The sequence below is a fragment of the Tamandua tetradactyla genome, chromosome 13 (assembly GCF_023851605.1).
Source record: "Tamandua tetradactyla isolate mTamTet1 chromosome 13, mTamTet1.pri, whole genome shotgun sequence".
Lineage (NCBI taxonomy): Eukaryota > Metazoa > Chordata > Mammalia > Pilosa > Myrmecophagidae > Tamandua > Tamandua tetradactyla.
The window spans coordinates 66,967,281-66,985,425 of NC_135339.1; the positions used below are offsets into that span (position 1 = coordinate 66,967,281).

An 18,145-nucleotide genomic window follows, 5' to 3' on the forward strand; every position below is an offset into this window, starting at 1 on the left:
ATGGATATAATTCAAGAATATTCTTTTGTCTACTCCTAATTATATACTTCGTTATATAAAAGACTAATATATAGAATAATATAGGGGCCCCATCTTTCAGAAACATACATCATGTTGGGCAGTCGAGATTCCCATACATGAAATAGAAATTAACAATAGAAGAATGCATGTGAGTAAGGGCAAGGTTGTTGCATGTAGGCTGTGAGCCTGGATAAGCCATGCAAGCTTTCTGGGCCTCAGTTTATGTTTATAAAGTTGGATGGATGATCTCTTAAGGACCCTTTGGGCTTGAAATTGAGGGCTCAGACAGTTGAGCAGAGGTAAATAACTATGAAGGCTGGCATAGTCAAGGGCAGATAAGGCTTACTCAGCTCCTTTGTCATAAACAGGTTTTCTTGGCAGGGTCATGGTGGGGACAAGGTGGAAGTTGGGAGGGAACCAGGCAGAGTTTGAATGGGAGAGGATAAATCATCCCAAGAGTGGAGAATACCAGAGGAAAGCGTGGAGACTGCCTGAACATGGCAAAATGGAGGGTGTGTATGGAATCTGGGTGGCCAGGGTGATATTTTATTACAGATTCCTTACACGCTTAAGTCCGTGCCTTCACAAGCTTCCGACGACAGTGCACCAGTTGAGATTTTGGATGTTTAAAATTTTGTGCTGGTGCATGGAGAAATCTTCCTGACTTTCTGATTAGTGATTTCTGGACTGAATGCTAAGAACTTGACCTTCTAGCAGCATCACCCCCAGAGAAACTCCCTTGGTGTCTTCTGAAGCTGGAGCGTCTGTGTCCACATTCAAGATTGGCCCATGTCCTCAGAGCCAAAGCCCACTCTAGTGCTGAACAGCTGCTGTTGTCCACATGAAGGTTTTTAGCCCAATTACAACTCCCAAAAGTATGTGTCTGCTCCATCCAGGTGGGTCTTCCAGAAGCCCCCCGACCCAAATGATCTGCCCCCACATCATACGGCAGCACAGCCCAATTAGAAGTGACCAGGGCAGCAGCCCACTTAATTTTATGCAGTTAACACCTAACCCTTGGTTTCTTGGCAAAGTAAAGACATTGGCCTTTTGGCCTCTGCTGGTCTGGTCAGCAATTACCCAGTTATTAAAACTAAATAATTGCCATGAGCTCTTGTCCTCAGTGCATCCTGAGTCTCACTGCAGGCTGATTTTCATCTCATCACAGAGCTCTCTGGTGCAGGGTTGGGAAGGCTTGTCCTTCAGACTTCAGGCACATGGAGCAGTGGGTCACCTTCTCTGGCTGCTTTCGCTCTTAGGGATGGCTCTGCGATTTTACACCCTCGTTAGCACTTCAGTCACAGATCTGCTGCCAGTGTGTCTATTCTTGTTTGTTGAGAGAGCTGCAGTTTTATTGTCAGGGGAATAGGTTTTTCTCTTGCTTTTTCCTAGCTGGATATTGCTTTGTGGTGGTGGTTTGAAATTCAGTGTAGGGAGCATGAACTTTCTCTCCTCATTTCTTTCCCTTTTCCTTTCTATCTTTTGAATTCCCGTTTCTGAAGAGAATTCTCTTCTTAAACTCTGGCATTAAAGGGAGGCGTTTTCAATTTCTCTTGGAGAAGTCTCACCGCACAGGTGTGCGCTTGATTCCTCCACTTGCAGTTTTTTCCCCCGCTGCTTTGATGCTGATAGTGGTTGTCTGAAGTACAAAGGGAAAGTTAAGATTATAGGTTGTCTTTCCTTTGATTGTATTCTTGGCTGAAGCTTCTCAGCCCTTTGCAGGAGGAACTCACATCGGGCTGGGATATGGAAACAGGAGAATTCTCAGCCCCAGAAGTAATTGCTTCTTGGAATAGATTGTCTAGGAGCCTGAACGCAAGGGTGATGGATTTAGACTAAGCTCCAGCTTCTGATAGGTCTTGGTTGGGGAGAAAAGAGCTGAGATACAGGCTTGGAGGCAAGGAAAATTCTGGCTAGGCCTCTGTGCATGTGTTTTCAGCATTCTAATTAGGCCCTTGTTGTGTTTGCAGTGTCCCATTGCAGTCACTATGATATTATTCAATCTGAGATACTTCAGGAGGCACTGATCTTTAACCCAGATTCATTCCTAGCTTGTTTTCTTTTCCTTCATAACTACAGTAACAACTACTGCATGTTATCCTTATGGCTGTGGGTTCATTCATTTATTCTTTCCCTCATTCAGTTATTTGATAAATGTTTACAAAGTGACTAAACTGTAAAATACGGGACAGTCTAGAATCACTGATTACAATAGCAGGAAGGGTCTGTAGGGGCAGTTGTCCAACCCCTGTTTTTGCAGATAAGGAACCAGTATCCATTTTCTCATCTGTAAAGTGTCTCTCCAAGGTCTAGAACATTCTGGCTCTCTGGGATATTTTGTCTTGGGTCTGCCCTCTCTAAAATGACCTCTAGGACCTTGCGGGGCTGTTGAGCTCACAGGGTGCCCTGGCTGTTACTCTGGGGGAAATGGGGCTCCCATCCCTCTTCTAGGTCCTTCTCCCAGAATGCTTCTCCAATCCTGGGAAGGCATTCTTTCTGTGCTTCCTGCTTAGTTAATCTGCCAACTCCGGCTGTTCCCAAGCAGAGTGCAGACGTGTCTTCACCCTCTAGAAGCAAACCCTGCTAGGGAAGCCAGTTTCAAATCAGGGGCTCTAAACATGAAGTTTTTGAGGGTGCTCCTAGGATCTGCAGAGGGCAAAGCCACCACCCTGGAAGGGGAGACATGGAGAAGGGACTGTTCTCTTTCTCAACGCCATTCCAGAAGTGCCGAGGATTCTTAGACAATATTAAATCATTAGGCTAAGATTTTGTGAAGGGGTTATTTTACTATATATTTTTGATCTTTTTATTATATATGTGACTTTTTTTTTTAATCTGGAACGTGCCCTCTGCATTTTCTTGCCCACTTGCTAAAGTCATTGTTTAAGTTCCAGCTCAGGCCTTATCAATTGTATTTATCTTTTACCCTCCCAGGCTTGTGTAGGTGTTTTCTGCTGTCCTTTTCCCTAACTTAACCTTGCCATGTTCTATTTGTGTTGTTTTGTTGTTTCAATGTGTGTCCCAAGGAGGGCCAACCACAGTTTGGTGCTATTCGGGGGTCCTGGGGCTGGGATGGTGGGTGACACAATGGAGGCCCTTGCACTTGGGGAGCTGTAAAAATGGGGCAAGTGGACAATAACCATGTGATGGCTGTGATACTTTTCCACAAGTACCCTTCTCTTAGCATGCTGCAGACCACAGAAGGTTCTATGAAGAAAACAAAAGAGGGTAATGTGATGGGTGGGGGCAAGTAGAGATGGGGAGGTAAAGGAGGCCTCTCAGAGGAGGTGGTAGCTGAGCTGAGACCTGAATGAAGAGGAGGAGGCAGCTATGCGAAGATCTGCAGGAAGAGAATTCCAGGGGGAGAGAAAAACAAAGTACGGAGGCCCAGTGGAGGGAACACTTCTCGCAGGCTTAGGCCAGAGTGTTTCCTGAGCTCGAAGTGGGGGTGGGGGCATGAGGTTTGAGGGGCGAGCAGGAGTGGGGTGCCTCCCCACCAGACTGTGAGCACGCTTTGTAACCTCAGCACCCAGTGCATAGGTGGTGCTTACTGCTTTTGAGTCTGCTGAATAGATAACCATAAACATGCATATTCACACGTGTTAATTAAAGATCATTAAACAATAATATCTCATTTGTCTAAGAATTGCCTCTAGGGCAAACTCACCTATCCAGACTGCATTAAGAAGAAATTTGTAAGCACAGTTTAGAGATGCTAAGACATCTCAAGAGTTGTATGTGCTAAGGGTTGTACAATTTAATAAGAAAACACTGCCTTCTGCCCTTGCTCAGAGCCTATTAACTCTTTCTTTACATTAAATTATAGTAGTTTAGAGTTTTTAGTTTCTAGAAAATTCAAAGAAAATAGTTATAATTGGGATGGGAGTTGGGGTGACAGTGGAGGTAAACACCATGATATGAGTATAATGTGATGATGACACACTGTGCTGGTTTGAAAATATTTATATACCCCAGAAAAGCCATGTTTTAATCCTGATTCAATCTTCTGGAGACAGCCGTTTCTTTTAATCCTGATTCAATATTGTAAATTGGAATCTTTTGATTAGATTATGTCCATGGAGATGTGACACACCCAACTGTGGGTATTAATTTTTTTTTTTGTAGGCTGTATGGTGGGGATTACATTTCATTCTCTTTCCATGTGAGTATCCCCTTATTGCGGCACCATTTGTTGAACTTTTGTTTGTTTGCTTTTTCCTTTGTTTTGTTTGTTTGGGAAGTACATGGGCCCGAAATCGAACCTGGGTCTCCTGCAAGGCAGGTGAGCATTCTACCACTGAACTACCCTTGTACCCCCTGGTATTAACTTTTTGTTAGATGGAGCTGTGACTCCACCCATTCCAGGTGGGGCTTGATTAGTTTACTGCAATCCTTTAAGAGAGGAAACATTTTGGAGAAGCCACAGAGCCTCAGAGCCTAGAGAAATGACAGAACCCTGAAAGCCGACAGAAACTTCACAGCAGAGCTGCCACAGGTGCGGACACATGGAGAACAGAGACACTGATGTTTCAGATGCTTGGAGCCCAGCAGACTTGGCCATGAGATGTTAAGCAAGCCAGAACCTGGAGAGGCAGACGCCATCCACGTGACTACCCAGCTGACGATAGTGTTGCTGGCACGTGGACCTTCCTGGAATTAAGGTAACCTCTAGTTGGTGCCTTAATTTGGGCATTTTCATTGCCTTAGGACTGCACACTTATCACTTATTAAATTCCCCTTTATAAAAGCCATTCCTGTTCTGGTATATTGTATTCTGGCAGCTTCCACACTAACTCAGAGACTGATAATATAAATAGGTGAAAAACAAACCCAAACTGCCCCAATAACTGAAAACTAGAACTCAGAACTCAAAAAACTCTTAGCATCAAGTATTAATTTAGGGACAAGCAGCCCTAAATATCACAGTAAGTTTGAGGACGTCATATATTATAATATAGTAAAAACACAGGCTGTTTACAACGATGACTCTGAAGCACTATGAGAAAATAATTTTTTTTCTAAGAAAACAGGGAAGGTGGTACCATTCTAGAAAAATTTATGTTTGAAATGGTTAAAATTTTTAAACAAATTGGTGCTGAGGATAGGCTTCATTTATCTGGAAAATGTACTTCAGTGGAATTCTACCTCCTTCGTGAATGATGGCAAATAAATGAAAGTATGATGGTTTCTATCTTTGATCTTCAAAAGCCTTCGTGCAGGTGGTGAATAATTTCCTATGACCTCCCAGCCAGAGCAAGGAATTATTATTACTGTTTTTTTTCCTCCCCTAAGAGCCAGGTAGAAAATGACAAACAAACAATGACATTATTGTAGTGGCACTTTAATGAGTATTCAGGGAACTAAAAAGTCAGCAGAGGCACTGCATGAAATATTCATGGGTATTTTTCTTTCTCGGGCCTCTTCTTTCTCCTGAAACAGTAGTGAAAAGCATCATCCAGGCTAGAGTTCTAAGTGCTGGAAGCATGTAGGCAGCTGCAGGCATACCTTTAACTTTTTATTGGGCAGGGATAGACCAAAATTGTTTCCATTCATTTTCTTACTTTTTTTTCCTCATCCTGCCATCTTATTTTTCTACTCAGCTGAGCCACATCTGCTTTCTTCAGAGTATTCAGGATCCTGAACCAATGCTGACAGTTTCTGTTCCCTTTGGGAATTAGCATAGGCTTCTGAGATGCAGATCTCTCCCCAAAAGGCTTCGGGAAGAAAGTGGATGGGACCAAGCAGATGGGTGTAATTGAAAAGAATAGAATGGGGTCTAAATGGGAGGGTCCAGCATGCCTTCTAGGCATTCCCTGTAAACTGCTGACTTTACAAAGTCAGAAGCTCCTGGGAAGCAGTGATAGGGTTGGGGAGATATCATGCCAGCAAACTACATTGTGCCATGATGTGTTTGTGTCTGTCAATCATCCTTATAGATAAATTTGGCCAGATATATGAGCCTGCTCTGCATGTGTGCACTCTTCTATGGAAACCCATTATGTGACATTCCAAACTTCTGAAACCATCTTTTCATAACCGCACTCCTCTGCAACAGCCACCCTTCTTTGAACATATTCAGTCCCCTCAATGTGCCCAGTGGTACTTGTCCTGTCCCACTTTCAAGCGTCCTCTTCCATGTTTTCTCCCAGCCAGCTGGCCCTCTTCTCATTCAGATCCCAGCCGTCCTTTAGGGCCCAGCTCTGGTCCCATCTCCTCCATGAACCCTTCCCTGCCACTTTAGCCCAAATTTCTTCCTCTCGTCTTCCCTGGCACTTGTTACCTGACTGTTTGGTACTTGTTACATCCTTTCTTCTCTTCACTGGTGTGCTGGTAAATGTTTAATAAGCGGTTCCTGAAGCAGAGTAGAGAAGTCTTAAACTGTCATGTTGGCTTATTTCTGTGGTGTCACTTCTCCGAATGTGGCCAATTTCAAGCTAACAGCGCGATGTCACTGAACGCAGTGCTGGGAAGCCATGTGCCCAGTTGGCTCTCATCAGCTGGCACCAGCTGGCTCCAGCATACCACTGTGTACACCACCATGGGACTCTTCTTGCACATGCATATTACTTCCCCAGCTCAACCCGGTGCCTCAATGGTGTTCAGCCCTGACTGTGCATTAGAAACACCTGGGGAGCTTGTGAACCCCCCTTCCCCCCCCCCCCCCCCCCAGTGCCCTGCAACACCCTCAGAGATTGTGATTCAGTTGGTCGCTGGGAGGGATGTTGGCATCAGTAGTTTTAAAAAAGCTACCCAGGTGATTCTAATATGCAGCCAGGGACAAGAACTCCTGCCCTAGATGCAGAGGGGATAGCTGTGTTAATGGTTCTCAAAGTGTGGTCCGTGGGCCAGCAGTGTCAACATCACCTAGGTCTTGTTAAAAATGCTCATTTTTCATCCACACCCGTGCCTCCTGGATCAGAAACTCTGAGGGTTGGGGATTGGGCAATATGTGTTTTAATGAGCCTTCCAGGGGATTCCAGTGCACACTAAGTCAGACCTACTGTCTTCTGTCTTCTGAATCCTTATTAAGATTAGAGGCAGGTTTAGGCACACAGCTGTGCCCAATCAACACATGTTGATTAAAATCTATCAGGGAGTCAATTTTCATGAAGCAAGCTATTTTTCCTCTTTGTGGAAGTATTTCATGGAGAGTACCTTAAAATAGAGAGTTCCATCATGTGGCTTACCCAATTTCAAGGACCTAAGATTTAATGTTCATTTAGCTAGGAAGAAACACAGCTATTCTGTATAGCAAAGTAGAACAAAATTCATTTGTTCATTCAACAATATATATTGATGGCTGGAAGCCTCAATGCCAGGCAGGAATAACTTGTCATTAGTTCATCTTCCCCTATGATGGTCACTCAGAATCAGGGCATGGCCTTCTGTGTTTGGTTGGTTACTTGCAGGGGGAAGAGCTTGTGACAGACACTTAACTTTTTTTAGACCTTAATTTCTTCACAGTTATTGCTATTTACATAGAGTTTTCTGCTATAACCTTACAGAGGCTATCTATCAGAAGCCTATAATAACATCATAAATAATGATGAAAATCGAGACACATTCTCATTAAAGTCAGGGCAAAAGCAAGAATGCCCTTGACTACTTCTGTCTTTCCACAGGTCCCAGAACAGAGTTTCTCAAACGTTAATGTACACTGAATGTGAATCCCCTGGGGATCCTGTTACTATGCAGTTTCTGAGTCAGAGTTCTTGGGAGGGGCCTGATTCTACATTTTTAGCCATTTCCCAGGTCATGATAGTGCTTCTGGTTCATAGATCACACACTGAGTTGCAAGGCTCCGAAGTTCTAACTGATGCAATAGGATAGGGAAAAGAAAGAAAGGGCATGAGAATTGCAAAGGAAATTATTTGCAAAAATGATGGCCTACTTAGAACATGTACAAACCACTAACAGGAATAAGAATTTTATGCTTTACCCTTTAGAAAGTGTCTAGCTCTCTGTTGAGGTAGTTACGCGGGTCAAGTGATGACAATTTGTTAACTGCAATGTATTCTACAAATATAAGCTATGGAAATAATGGATTACTAGCTTCTCAAAGCATAGTTAATTGCACTGCTTTGTCTAGCCCTCTTGGACAGGAATGATTTATTATTTTTTTTTTCCAGAATTCTTAACTAAGATTCACCCAGTAGGCTCTAGGAATGTATTTTCCACTTGTTTCCTGTGTCCTGTAATCTGACTTAGATTCCTTAAGTAGATTCACCCTTTGAAGACGGAAGGATACTTGAACTTTTTTTTTCCCCTGACACCATGGTGAAGAGAAGGGATGGCAAATGATTTTCATATAGCGGTCAACTCTGATTTATTGGCAGGACTTCCTAAGTCTTTGTTCCAAGGAAATCTGAGTCTGCATCCAGGCCCAGAAAGAATGAGTATGCAATCAATTAGCAATGCCTGCCTTGGACAGAGGACAGAGGACAGAGAAAGTGCTGGTCTGATCTAGAAAGCCAGACTGTTTTAGATAGGAATTTCTGCCAAGAATTCTGAGATCTTACCAGAGATTCCATTCTTCAGCATAAACCACATTCCTCTTTATTGGCCCAATTCCTGATCTTTCTGTGTGCAGGCAATTGCCAACATAAAATTATGAGGCTTTGGACTTTTACAAAGCTCTGTGATCATGGAGCTAATCTCCAGTTCCTGATATGCCAGGGGATTTGCTAAACCTCCATCTCCTTATCTATAAAAATGGGGATAATGATTTTTGGCCTCTCAGGGTTGCTGAGAGATGAAATGATATATAATGCCTATGAGAATGCCCACCCTAGTGGCTGGTACACAGCAAGTATTCAGGCTGTTCCTTCTTCTGGCTGACTCTCTGCTGCCATTGTGCACTTACTCAACAGGTTGACATGAGGATGAGGGTTGTGACTACCTGACTTTTCATAGATTCTAGATGACCTTCATCCATGTTGTTGGATGGGGAGAGAGAAACACAACTATTTTATTTAATAAAATCTTCTACAGCCCTTGCTATGTGCCAGAGACAGTTCTAAGTAAGGATATTGTAATATTAACACACTTAATCTTCATAATAATATTGTGACTTAGACTTTCATGGATGAGAAACTGATCCACTGAGAGATTGTGTTGCTCAAGGTCACCTGGCTAGTATGTGTCAGAGCTGGGGTTCCCACCAGGGAATCTGGCTCCAGAGTCTGTGCTTTTTTAGCTGCCATACTATGCTGCCTCATACAGGCTGAGATGGCTATTCATGGCCAGTCACCTGTCTTTTGGGACCAGAAATGTTAGAGCAATTAGCTTTGTTCCCTGGAGAATTCCTTTATCTTATGGATGTTCCAGAAGCAGAATTTTTCCTTGACTCTGGTATGATTCTGCTACTTTTATCAGGGTTGCCCAAATGACCTAGGGGAGGGCCTGGATAGAAGAGACTGGATTGAGACTAAGACTGGGACAGAAACACTGGGGAGGTTTAATCAGACCAGAGAGCCCAAGAGATGAGGTTTGATCCGACTGCTTGTCGGATTCAAGACAGGCTCTGAGAAAGCATGGCAGGAGAACACTGGCAAATTGATGCATTCCCTAGATCTAATGACTTGGCCCAATGCTGGCACCCCACCCCAACTTCCATATGTTGGGTGGTGAGCGGAGCATAGCAGGGATGGAAAAAAATGGCTTCCTTATGTACTACTATCCTAGTGCATTGCATTTACAAGGCATGTTTACTTGTCTCCATGGTAACTTGAATTGGTTGGCACTCACTTTCTATACCCTCCCCAAAGGTGCATGTTAGCCTTCTGTTCATGTTCTCCCAATATTTTCTCTACCATGACTGCCTATGTGGTTTGCTTTAAGATAAATATTCCCTGTGTTTCAGCATTACAGGTAAGACCGGTTTGTACCAAAGTAGTTTCCTGTTAGGTGTATGATTTTTCCGAGTTTAGGGGAAGGATGCAGAAGGTGGCTGTTCCTTGGGTTCATGTTCCTTCAGTATTTCTGGTGAATAACTTCATGTCCCCAAGTCCTTCTTGCCCCCTATGATCAAATGTGGTTTTGAGTCTCTATATCTTATTTTCCCAGCTTCAGTGTTAAGCCCTCTGGCAGCTGGTTCTGTTAATTGTTCTGACCCAGACCAGGATTTACATAGAGAAAATGATCGGTAAATACTTGCTGAGTTAGTGAACAATATTTGTACACTTAATCTGTCCTGCCACAGCTGAGAAAATGACCTTCTCAACAGGATGGCAAGGTTTATTTTCTGAATCACTAAATAAATGAAAAGCTTTGGACATGCTACCCTACAAACTTGATGAAGTTCCACCTTAAGATATAGCTGAAACCCTAACCCCACAAGACTGTAGACGTAGCAACTTTTTGCATTACTGAATCCAGAGAACTTGGTTGTGGCAAGATTTTAGGTTCCACTCAAAGTTGGGTGTCAACAGTTCTTTTAGATTTGTGGCCCTCTCTTCCTCCTTTAATTTTTTACTGTTTACAAGTCCATTAGAGCTTGCCTATAGTACAACAGATGGCTAGTAGGTGCCACTCTCTGAATTGTTTTACTACAGGTAAGGCAGCATCATATCTCATCTCACTCCAGAATAGAGGGGACTAGAACCCAGAGGAGCTAGAACCTGGGAGGTTAACTGGATAAGTAAAATTAGCACTGAATCAACATTTTTTGGAAGATAAACTTAAAATATATTCGTTTTGACGTGGTCAGTGCTGGAAGAGGAGAGCTTCTCAAGGTGTGGTCATGGGAGAACGGATTCAAAAGTATTTCCCTGGCTTGTTGAAATTATGATTTCCTGGATTCCAAAGTAGAAGCACAGATTTAGAATCTGTAGAGAAGGGACCATGATTCTGTACTGTTTTGCAAGCTCCCTAGGTGATTCTTTTGTGCACTAACGTTTGAGAGTCCTTTAGTGTAGGCACTCTTTCCTCTTCAGGAGGAGGTAAGTGGGCATATTGGATTGGCGGTCAGCAGTGAGAAGGTAGGGAAGAGGTAGTTGCTAAGAAATTGGAGAGGTTCTTATTTAAAAAAAAATGCGCTACGAACTTTTTCTAACTGTAAGTTTTTTTTTTTCTTATAAGATATATAATGGAAGGAGTATAAGAGAAGCTGTACTTGCAGTGGGACTAGGAAAAATAGGAGGAACAGAGGGAACTCTTCATAGGGAAAAAAATCCTCTCCTTTTGCTTATCTAATTTTTTGTTTCCCTTGACGATTTGGTATCCATGACCACAGAAGAGAGCACTGTAATAAGTCACCAGGGCTCTTGAAAGAGCTGGTACCGTTGTGTTCTCTTGCAGTGCACTTATTAGACATTCATTGCTTGTTGAGCTCCTGCTGCTGGAGAAGTTGCTATTCAGGAGCTTCACAAGTCAGGGGTCACCCCTTATTCCCTCCAACCAGATTTTCTATGCAAGAGGCATCTGCTCTCTCTAATTGGAGGCATTCCTCCTCCTGACAGCCACTGGCATGACCTGATTTGGTGACACAGTGTGAGCATGTGGACAAGTGGGTCAAGACCTGGGCACAGAAGGAGGTGCAGGGAGCAAAGGTGGCATGTGGAGCCCTTCCCGACCACACAGATAGACTCCGGAATGGTTTTAGAGAGTGGCTCCACCTTTGAGCACTTTCCCTGCAGAATATTCACATCAGGGTTCTGTTTGTTACTTCCTTGCTTCACATCTCATCTCTTCCACCCCTCTGTTTTCTAAACCTCCCACCTCTCTTCTTTTCATGAGTTACGGAAGAGACGGTCCAACAACACCCAATTTGCTTGCACTTAAGGAAGTGGATCTATCATGGAGTGTGAGAAATGTGACTTCACCAGAAATGCAGGAGTCACCTAAATGTGGGCTCATTGAATTTGGAAAGAAAGCAGCATGGTAGAAATGACAGCCCCCCCAGGGACTGGAAGAAGCCAGTTGACAAGGGCTGGCTCTGGAGGCTGCCAGGCTTTGTACCGACAGGGGCGCAGCTGACTGGTGCTGTCTCTGCAGCCAGATTCAGAGCATAAGTATCTAATGAGATGTTTGGGATGCCTCCGTGGACAGTCCTACCCCTCAGAAGCGAGGCCAGCAGTGGTCCTGGCCCTGGGGAACGTGTCCAGGTGTGGCGAGATTCCAGCTAGAAAGCTGGGGACCCAAGATCTAGCACTGACCTGCAAAACATGCATGGGGCAATGTGCTGCTATAAAGGATCAAGTAAGTTTCGGAAGTCCTTTACTCTGTAGCTTTTTTTGGACATTCATAATGCTCAGGAGCCAGATAAAAGATGTGAGAAATCCTGGAGAGAGGAAATCTATTTGATTTTAATTAACTCAGTGTTTCCAAAGTGGAGTATGGAACTTTATTGGGTATAAGAAGAGAGGGAATCTCTCTATTAACAGACTACAGAAACGATTCCATGGGGATGTTGCTCTTGTTGAGTTTGCTGTATTTCTGGGAAGGATCTGTGACAGCGCTGCCCACTAGAAATACAGTGTGAACCATGTATGAAACTTTAATTTTTCTAAGAACCACATTAAAAAAGAAAACAGGTGAAATCATTAATAATAATTTATTTTATTAACCAAGTATATCCAAAATATTTTAACATGTAGACAATATATAATTATTCATGAGAATTGTACATTATTTTTTTGCTATTAATTCTTCAAAATCCAGTGAGTATTTTACACTTGCAGCTTATGTTGCAATCCAAGTGCTCAGTAGCCACCATGTTTGGTGGATCCTTACTCAAGTGTGTTCCAAAGACTGGCAGCATCAGTACTACCTGGGAAGTTGTTAGAAATGCAAATATGAAAAAAGCTCAAAGAGGAGTACTGGGTACTTGCGATCTGCTTAGTCTGAGTCTTCATTTAACACAGTCCTTAGGGATTCATGTTAAAGTTTCAGAAGCGCTGTGTTAAATGACCTCTCTTCTAATTCTGAGATTTCCTGGTCCTCAGATTGTGTGTGGCTGCAGTTAACCAGTAAGTACTGCCGACGTGGGAAATAGGGTTTCCTGAATGCAAAAGTTGCTGAAGTTTGGCTCACGGAAGGACTATTTGGCCCCTGACACTGTAAAGGGGCCCTGGGCTCCCTGGGCGGAGGGTGGACATGACACACTTGAACAAATTGCTGTAATTTGAATCTTGGCCAGGGTTGGTCCCCCGGGTGCTCAGTGCCCTGACTGTTACAGGGCTGCACATGGCAGCTGAGCTGCCTAGCAGGACAGTGGGGCCACCTTGAGCAGGCACGGCCTCATCTTTCTCCTTCATCTGTATGCCCCGAAGATAAAATCCCAGGACTATCCCTAGAGGGAAAGGGACAGGGTATGGGTTCCCAAACCCAAAGTCCCAGTGAGTCAGGGACTGACCCAGGATCACACAAGCATTTAGAGTCTGGAAAGCAAGCTTCTTACACCCTGCCCAACACAGTTTCTCGTGAGTTCTGTAGGCTACCACTTCTGAGTGGCTTGGCTCTGCAGGAGGTGAGGAAGGGGACCTGGGGAAGGTAGGAGTTGGCCACAGTTGACTCTGAGAGAGTCTGAGCTTAGATGCAGAGACCCCTAGCTGCCCTCCTCCCAGAGCCCCAGCTGCACCCATTCTCTGGGCCATGTGGTCCAACTGTCATCTTTCTTTCACTGGCCTTTCAGAGAGTGCATTCAGATTCTCTGGGCTGGGAATAGGTACCTGGGCGGGGAGAAGGGGCTGAGGCTAATGTTCCCGCAGATGGGGTTGGTCTGGGAGTGTCCTTAGTGTGGGCATCTGTGGGGGTTGCAGTCTGGGCTGATCACTTCCACCCCTTTCCAGAATCCTCTGCACTCAGGGAGCCTCCCAGAACCTCTGCTCTCCAGGGGCGCCTACTTTTCTGTCCTGTAGTAGTGACAGGGAGGGCGAGATGGCCGTCTGCAGGCTCTCTCCTGGCTCTGCCCTTCCCACATTCCCAGCTGCTTTCTCTCCCACACAGGGACCCACACCCCTTTGATCTCACAATTTTGGTGTTGGTTCTAGTATCTGACTTCCTTCTTGTATCTGCAATCTCTGCTTGGTACTTTGGGGGCTTTGGGGCTTCATCAGTCCAGCTCAAGCTCTTTTCTTTTGTTTCTCTCTGATTCTCTTATTGCCCCACTCAGCACCACTTCTCTCTATTCCCTTGCACTCGTGCTTTATTTCTGCTGACCCATCTTCTCATGGTCTTCAAAAGATGTTATGCTCATTAACATCACTGGGTCTCTGTTCCTTGCAGGAAAGCCATCTCCTCTCCCATCCATTTCTCCAAATCCAATTTGCCCTTTAAAGCTCAACTCTTTTCTTGCTTCTTCCCTGAGGCCTTTCCTGATCCTCCTAGACCTTGTCAACCTCCCTTTATACCAGACTTCTGTTGCACTCATGTATTCTGTCGAACAGTCGGAAGCCTGATAATGACATCTAGAATGAGTCGGGTGAGATGCTGAGACCCCAGCGATGAACCAGATGGTAAGAGCTCTGCCTTACAGTCTTGGAAGGAAGGCGTGCAGTAAGTACATCATCACCGATAATTAATCAATTTGTTACAAATATGAAAAGAGCTCAAAGAAGGAGTACTGGGAACGGTGGAAATGTCTTACAGGGAGACCTAACCTCAGAGAAGGCTTCCCCGCAGAGGCAGTGTTGAAGATGAGAACTAAAGGAGAAGGTCTCTAAGCAGGAGGGCATCGTGTGTGGGAGCCCTGGAGCCAGTGAGACTGCAGCAGTGGCAGCGGGCAAGTCCTGCGTGGCCAGGGGAGCCTGGCCTTTCTTCCCGGAAAGTCATTCACTTGCATCAATCACATCATGTGTATTAATCTGTCCTTGTCTTCCTAATTAGGCTCTCAACTCCTTGCAGGCAAGGGCTCCACCAAGAGACCTCTGATTCCTTGCTAGTAGCAGTGGTGTGCTTGTGCCTGGTGAGTTTTAGAGCTGATTGATAAGTTTATGGGAATTTTGTGAGCTGGTTATTGTCATGCTGATTACTGGAAATTGGCTACGATGGGAGTATTTACACTATGGAAACTGTCCAATGCTACAAATCAGGGCCCTTCTTCTTCTTCTTTTTTTTTTTTTTTTTTTTTTACCTTTTGTTGAGCTGGTTTTTACACACTTACCTGCACACAACTGCCAGTTAACACATTGCTGGGTATCCAGAGCAGGAAGTGGCAGGGTGGAGAAGAAGGAAATCAGAATTGGGAGACAGACTCTAACTGTGTGCTGATGGGAAAGTTATTTGGCCTCTCTGAGCCTTGGTTTCCTCAGTTTATCAAATGGACTTATCACATGGCATGTGCCATTTAAATGAGAGGTCTCAGTCCAAGGACCTGGTCCATGCTGGTTTCCTCTGTCCGTTAGGTACCTTGTGCCCTCAAAACCTGGAAACATCTCTTATCTATTCCTTTTGAATGGTTTCTGATTATAGTTTTAAATAGTGCTTTATGAAAAACATTATATTCTATGTTGTGTTTAATTTCACAAGCCATCTCCCATTAATTTTGGAAGAAAGTGGGATATATGCCCTCCGGTAAAGCATAAACTCCACGATGATCGTTCTGTTTATTAATGATCACCGCCATTCCCTCCCCCCACTACCCTCCCTTCCCACCCCTGCTCCAGCCTTTACTTCCAACTGAATAAACTGCTCCCACAGTTCACCACGGCAGTTGGCAGAGGGGCTCCCCTCATTCTAGGAGGCTCCCTGAGATTTATGGCTCCCTGAGATTTATGGGAGGCTGTGTTATTAATCCTGGGTCTCACAGGGTATCTGGCTGAGCAGGAGCCCCCCTTTTTCCTTTGCAATCTTTGGCTAATATTGCTGTTTCCCTTGGAAAAGGGGAGACAGTGCTGTCTCTAGCAGGGTGTCTGCTGCGTGTTGATTATTTAAGGACAGTATTTCTGGCAGTGGAGCAAACGAGGCGGGAAATGGCTTTTGCGGGTGATTAAATGCTGAGATGATGTGGCAGTTTCCTTCTGTGGCCATGAGTCCCTATTACCTGAGAAGAAAGAGAGATACGACCAGGAGTTCCTCTCTGATCCTCGGTTCTGAGGGCTGTGGGCAGCCAGAGATAACACCCACAACACTTAGAACTGGGACCCGAGAACAGAATGGATTCTGCTCCTGCCCTGCCTCAACTTGATGTTATTCTTAAGTGAGTAAGTTCCATCTGTGCCTCAGTTTACCTCTCTGTAAAGGGATCGGCTTGACCTAGATCATCTCCCTATCCTTCTTAGTTCTGAGAGTCTGTGATTTTATGAACTTCACCAACTTGAAACATTACTACATAGGCTTGTTTTATGTTCTAATTCCCAGGGACGTATTTCTAATGGACTGTGCTCCAGAGAGTCTAATTATTTCTTGTTAGCCAAGAATAATTTTAACAAGTAGCAGTAAGATATGAGGGGCCTGATGTATATGTGTGCTCAATTTTAGAGTGTTCTGGGAATTCAGTTGAACTCAACAAGTGTTTATTGAATGGCCATTTGGAATGAGGTATGGTGCATTGGAAGCAGCGTGGAATTTGGAATTCAAAAGCTGGGCTTCGATCTGAGATTTGCTACTTGCTAGTTGTGGCCTTGGGCATGCAGTTGCTGCAACTGAGATCCTCAGTTTCTTCACTTATAAAATGGGGATAAAAGAGTCACTTGCTCATTGAGGAATTCTAGGGAGAATGGTTGTAGAGTACAACATATAGTGCTTTAGACATGCAAATGTTCCATAAACTTTACCTTCTTTCCTTCCTAGGTGTAACATATTGATTAGGTATTAGGAGTACAGGGCTATTTATAAGTCAGGGTTTTTACCTGCAAGGCCCTGCTGAGTTTAAGGCAGACACACGGGTGAGAGGAGTGCATCAGCACTTGCGGTAAGAATGCAGTGTTTGGGAGCAGAGGAGAAGAGCTGATCAACTCCAGTGCGCTCCTGGTGGTGAACAGGACATTAAAGCAAAATGCAGCTGGGACCACTCTGTAAAGACAGAATGACCCACGTCAGTGCTGCTTGGGGCTCAGAGATGACATTTAGTCATGCCTTCCTTTTGGCAGCACCATAATTGAAATCTTCCAGACAGAATATCATTGGCATTTATGCGTCCAGTGCTGGACCAACTCTATGGGGAATGGGATTCTGCAGATGAGAAGAAACAGCCCCTGAATTCTGGTTTAGCTGGGAAAGAAGGTATGTTCCCTTGGATCAAAAGAAGGTAGAGAAAAGATGCATAGTTGCCTCTGACTCCTAGTAAGGGCATGCCAATACAGCCTGCTTACCCTTCTTTCATTCCTTTCTTTTCATTAAATAAACAGATGTTGGACACTTTGTTAGAGTCCAGAGCTAAGGGTGTTGAGATGAGAGAACCTGATCTTTGTCTATAGACGATTCCATTCTGACTGGGGAGAGAGACCTAAAACCAGTATGATTTTTGGATTATGGGTCTGGGGGCCAGAATGAGTGTGGCACAAAGTTAAGTGTCAGTTCTACCTGGATGTGAGGGGTATGTGACTGTGGGGAGGTACATAAAGAAACCTGTAAGTCAGTGGTAGGGGTGGGGAGGCTTTTTGGAGGAAATGAGCTCTGGGTTGTTTTTAAAGTCCTCCTTCAGTTCTCGATACGTTCTCTAACACTCTCCAAGGTTGGGGAATTCTTATGTCTATTTTGAGTTCTTTCTGCTAGGCCAGCTCGAATATTGCCAGACATTGCAAGGGAAGGTTGAAATTGGCATGAATCCCTCACATGAAAGTCAATTACATTTGCCTTTTGAAAATAGGACAAGACATTTATGTTTAATATTTGGGTATTTCTGTTGGGTTTGTCTATAAACATTTTTCTTCAGGTCACACGCTGCTGGTTGAAATAAGATTAATTTAAATTGGAATTAAGTGTGTTCTGTCGGACACCCTTGCCAAATAATTACATCAGATACAGTTTGAAAGACAGGTTGTCTTTTTTTCTTTTCTTAAAGGGCCAACCAGAATCCAAACATCCACCAGGGTTGCCTCTGAGAAACACCTGCAGAATTTTAGGTCTTTACCCAAAATCCTCGTATCAACTTATCCTTCCTAAGGAACCTGGGCCAGGGCAAATTGCAATGATCCTATGTCTCAGTATTCAGAGAACTTTTCTATACTGTCTTCACTAAAGG

At 44.2% G+C, this 18,145-nt stretch overlaps 1 protein-coding gene across 3 annotated transcripts in view; it reads left to right on the forward strand.

The window, feature by feature from the left end:
• Positions 1 to 18,145, forward strand: part of SORCS3 (sortilin related VPS10 domain containing receptor 3) — a 603,968-nt gene that overhangs the window by 94,517 nt on the left and 491,306 nt on the right. The gene's annotated exons all lie outside the window — the stretch shown is intronic.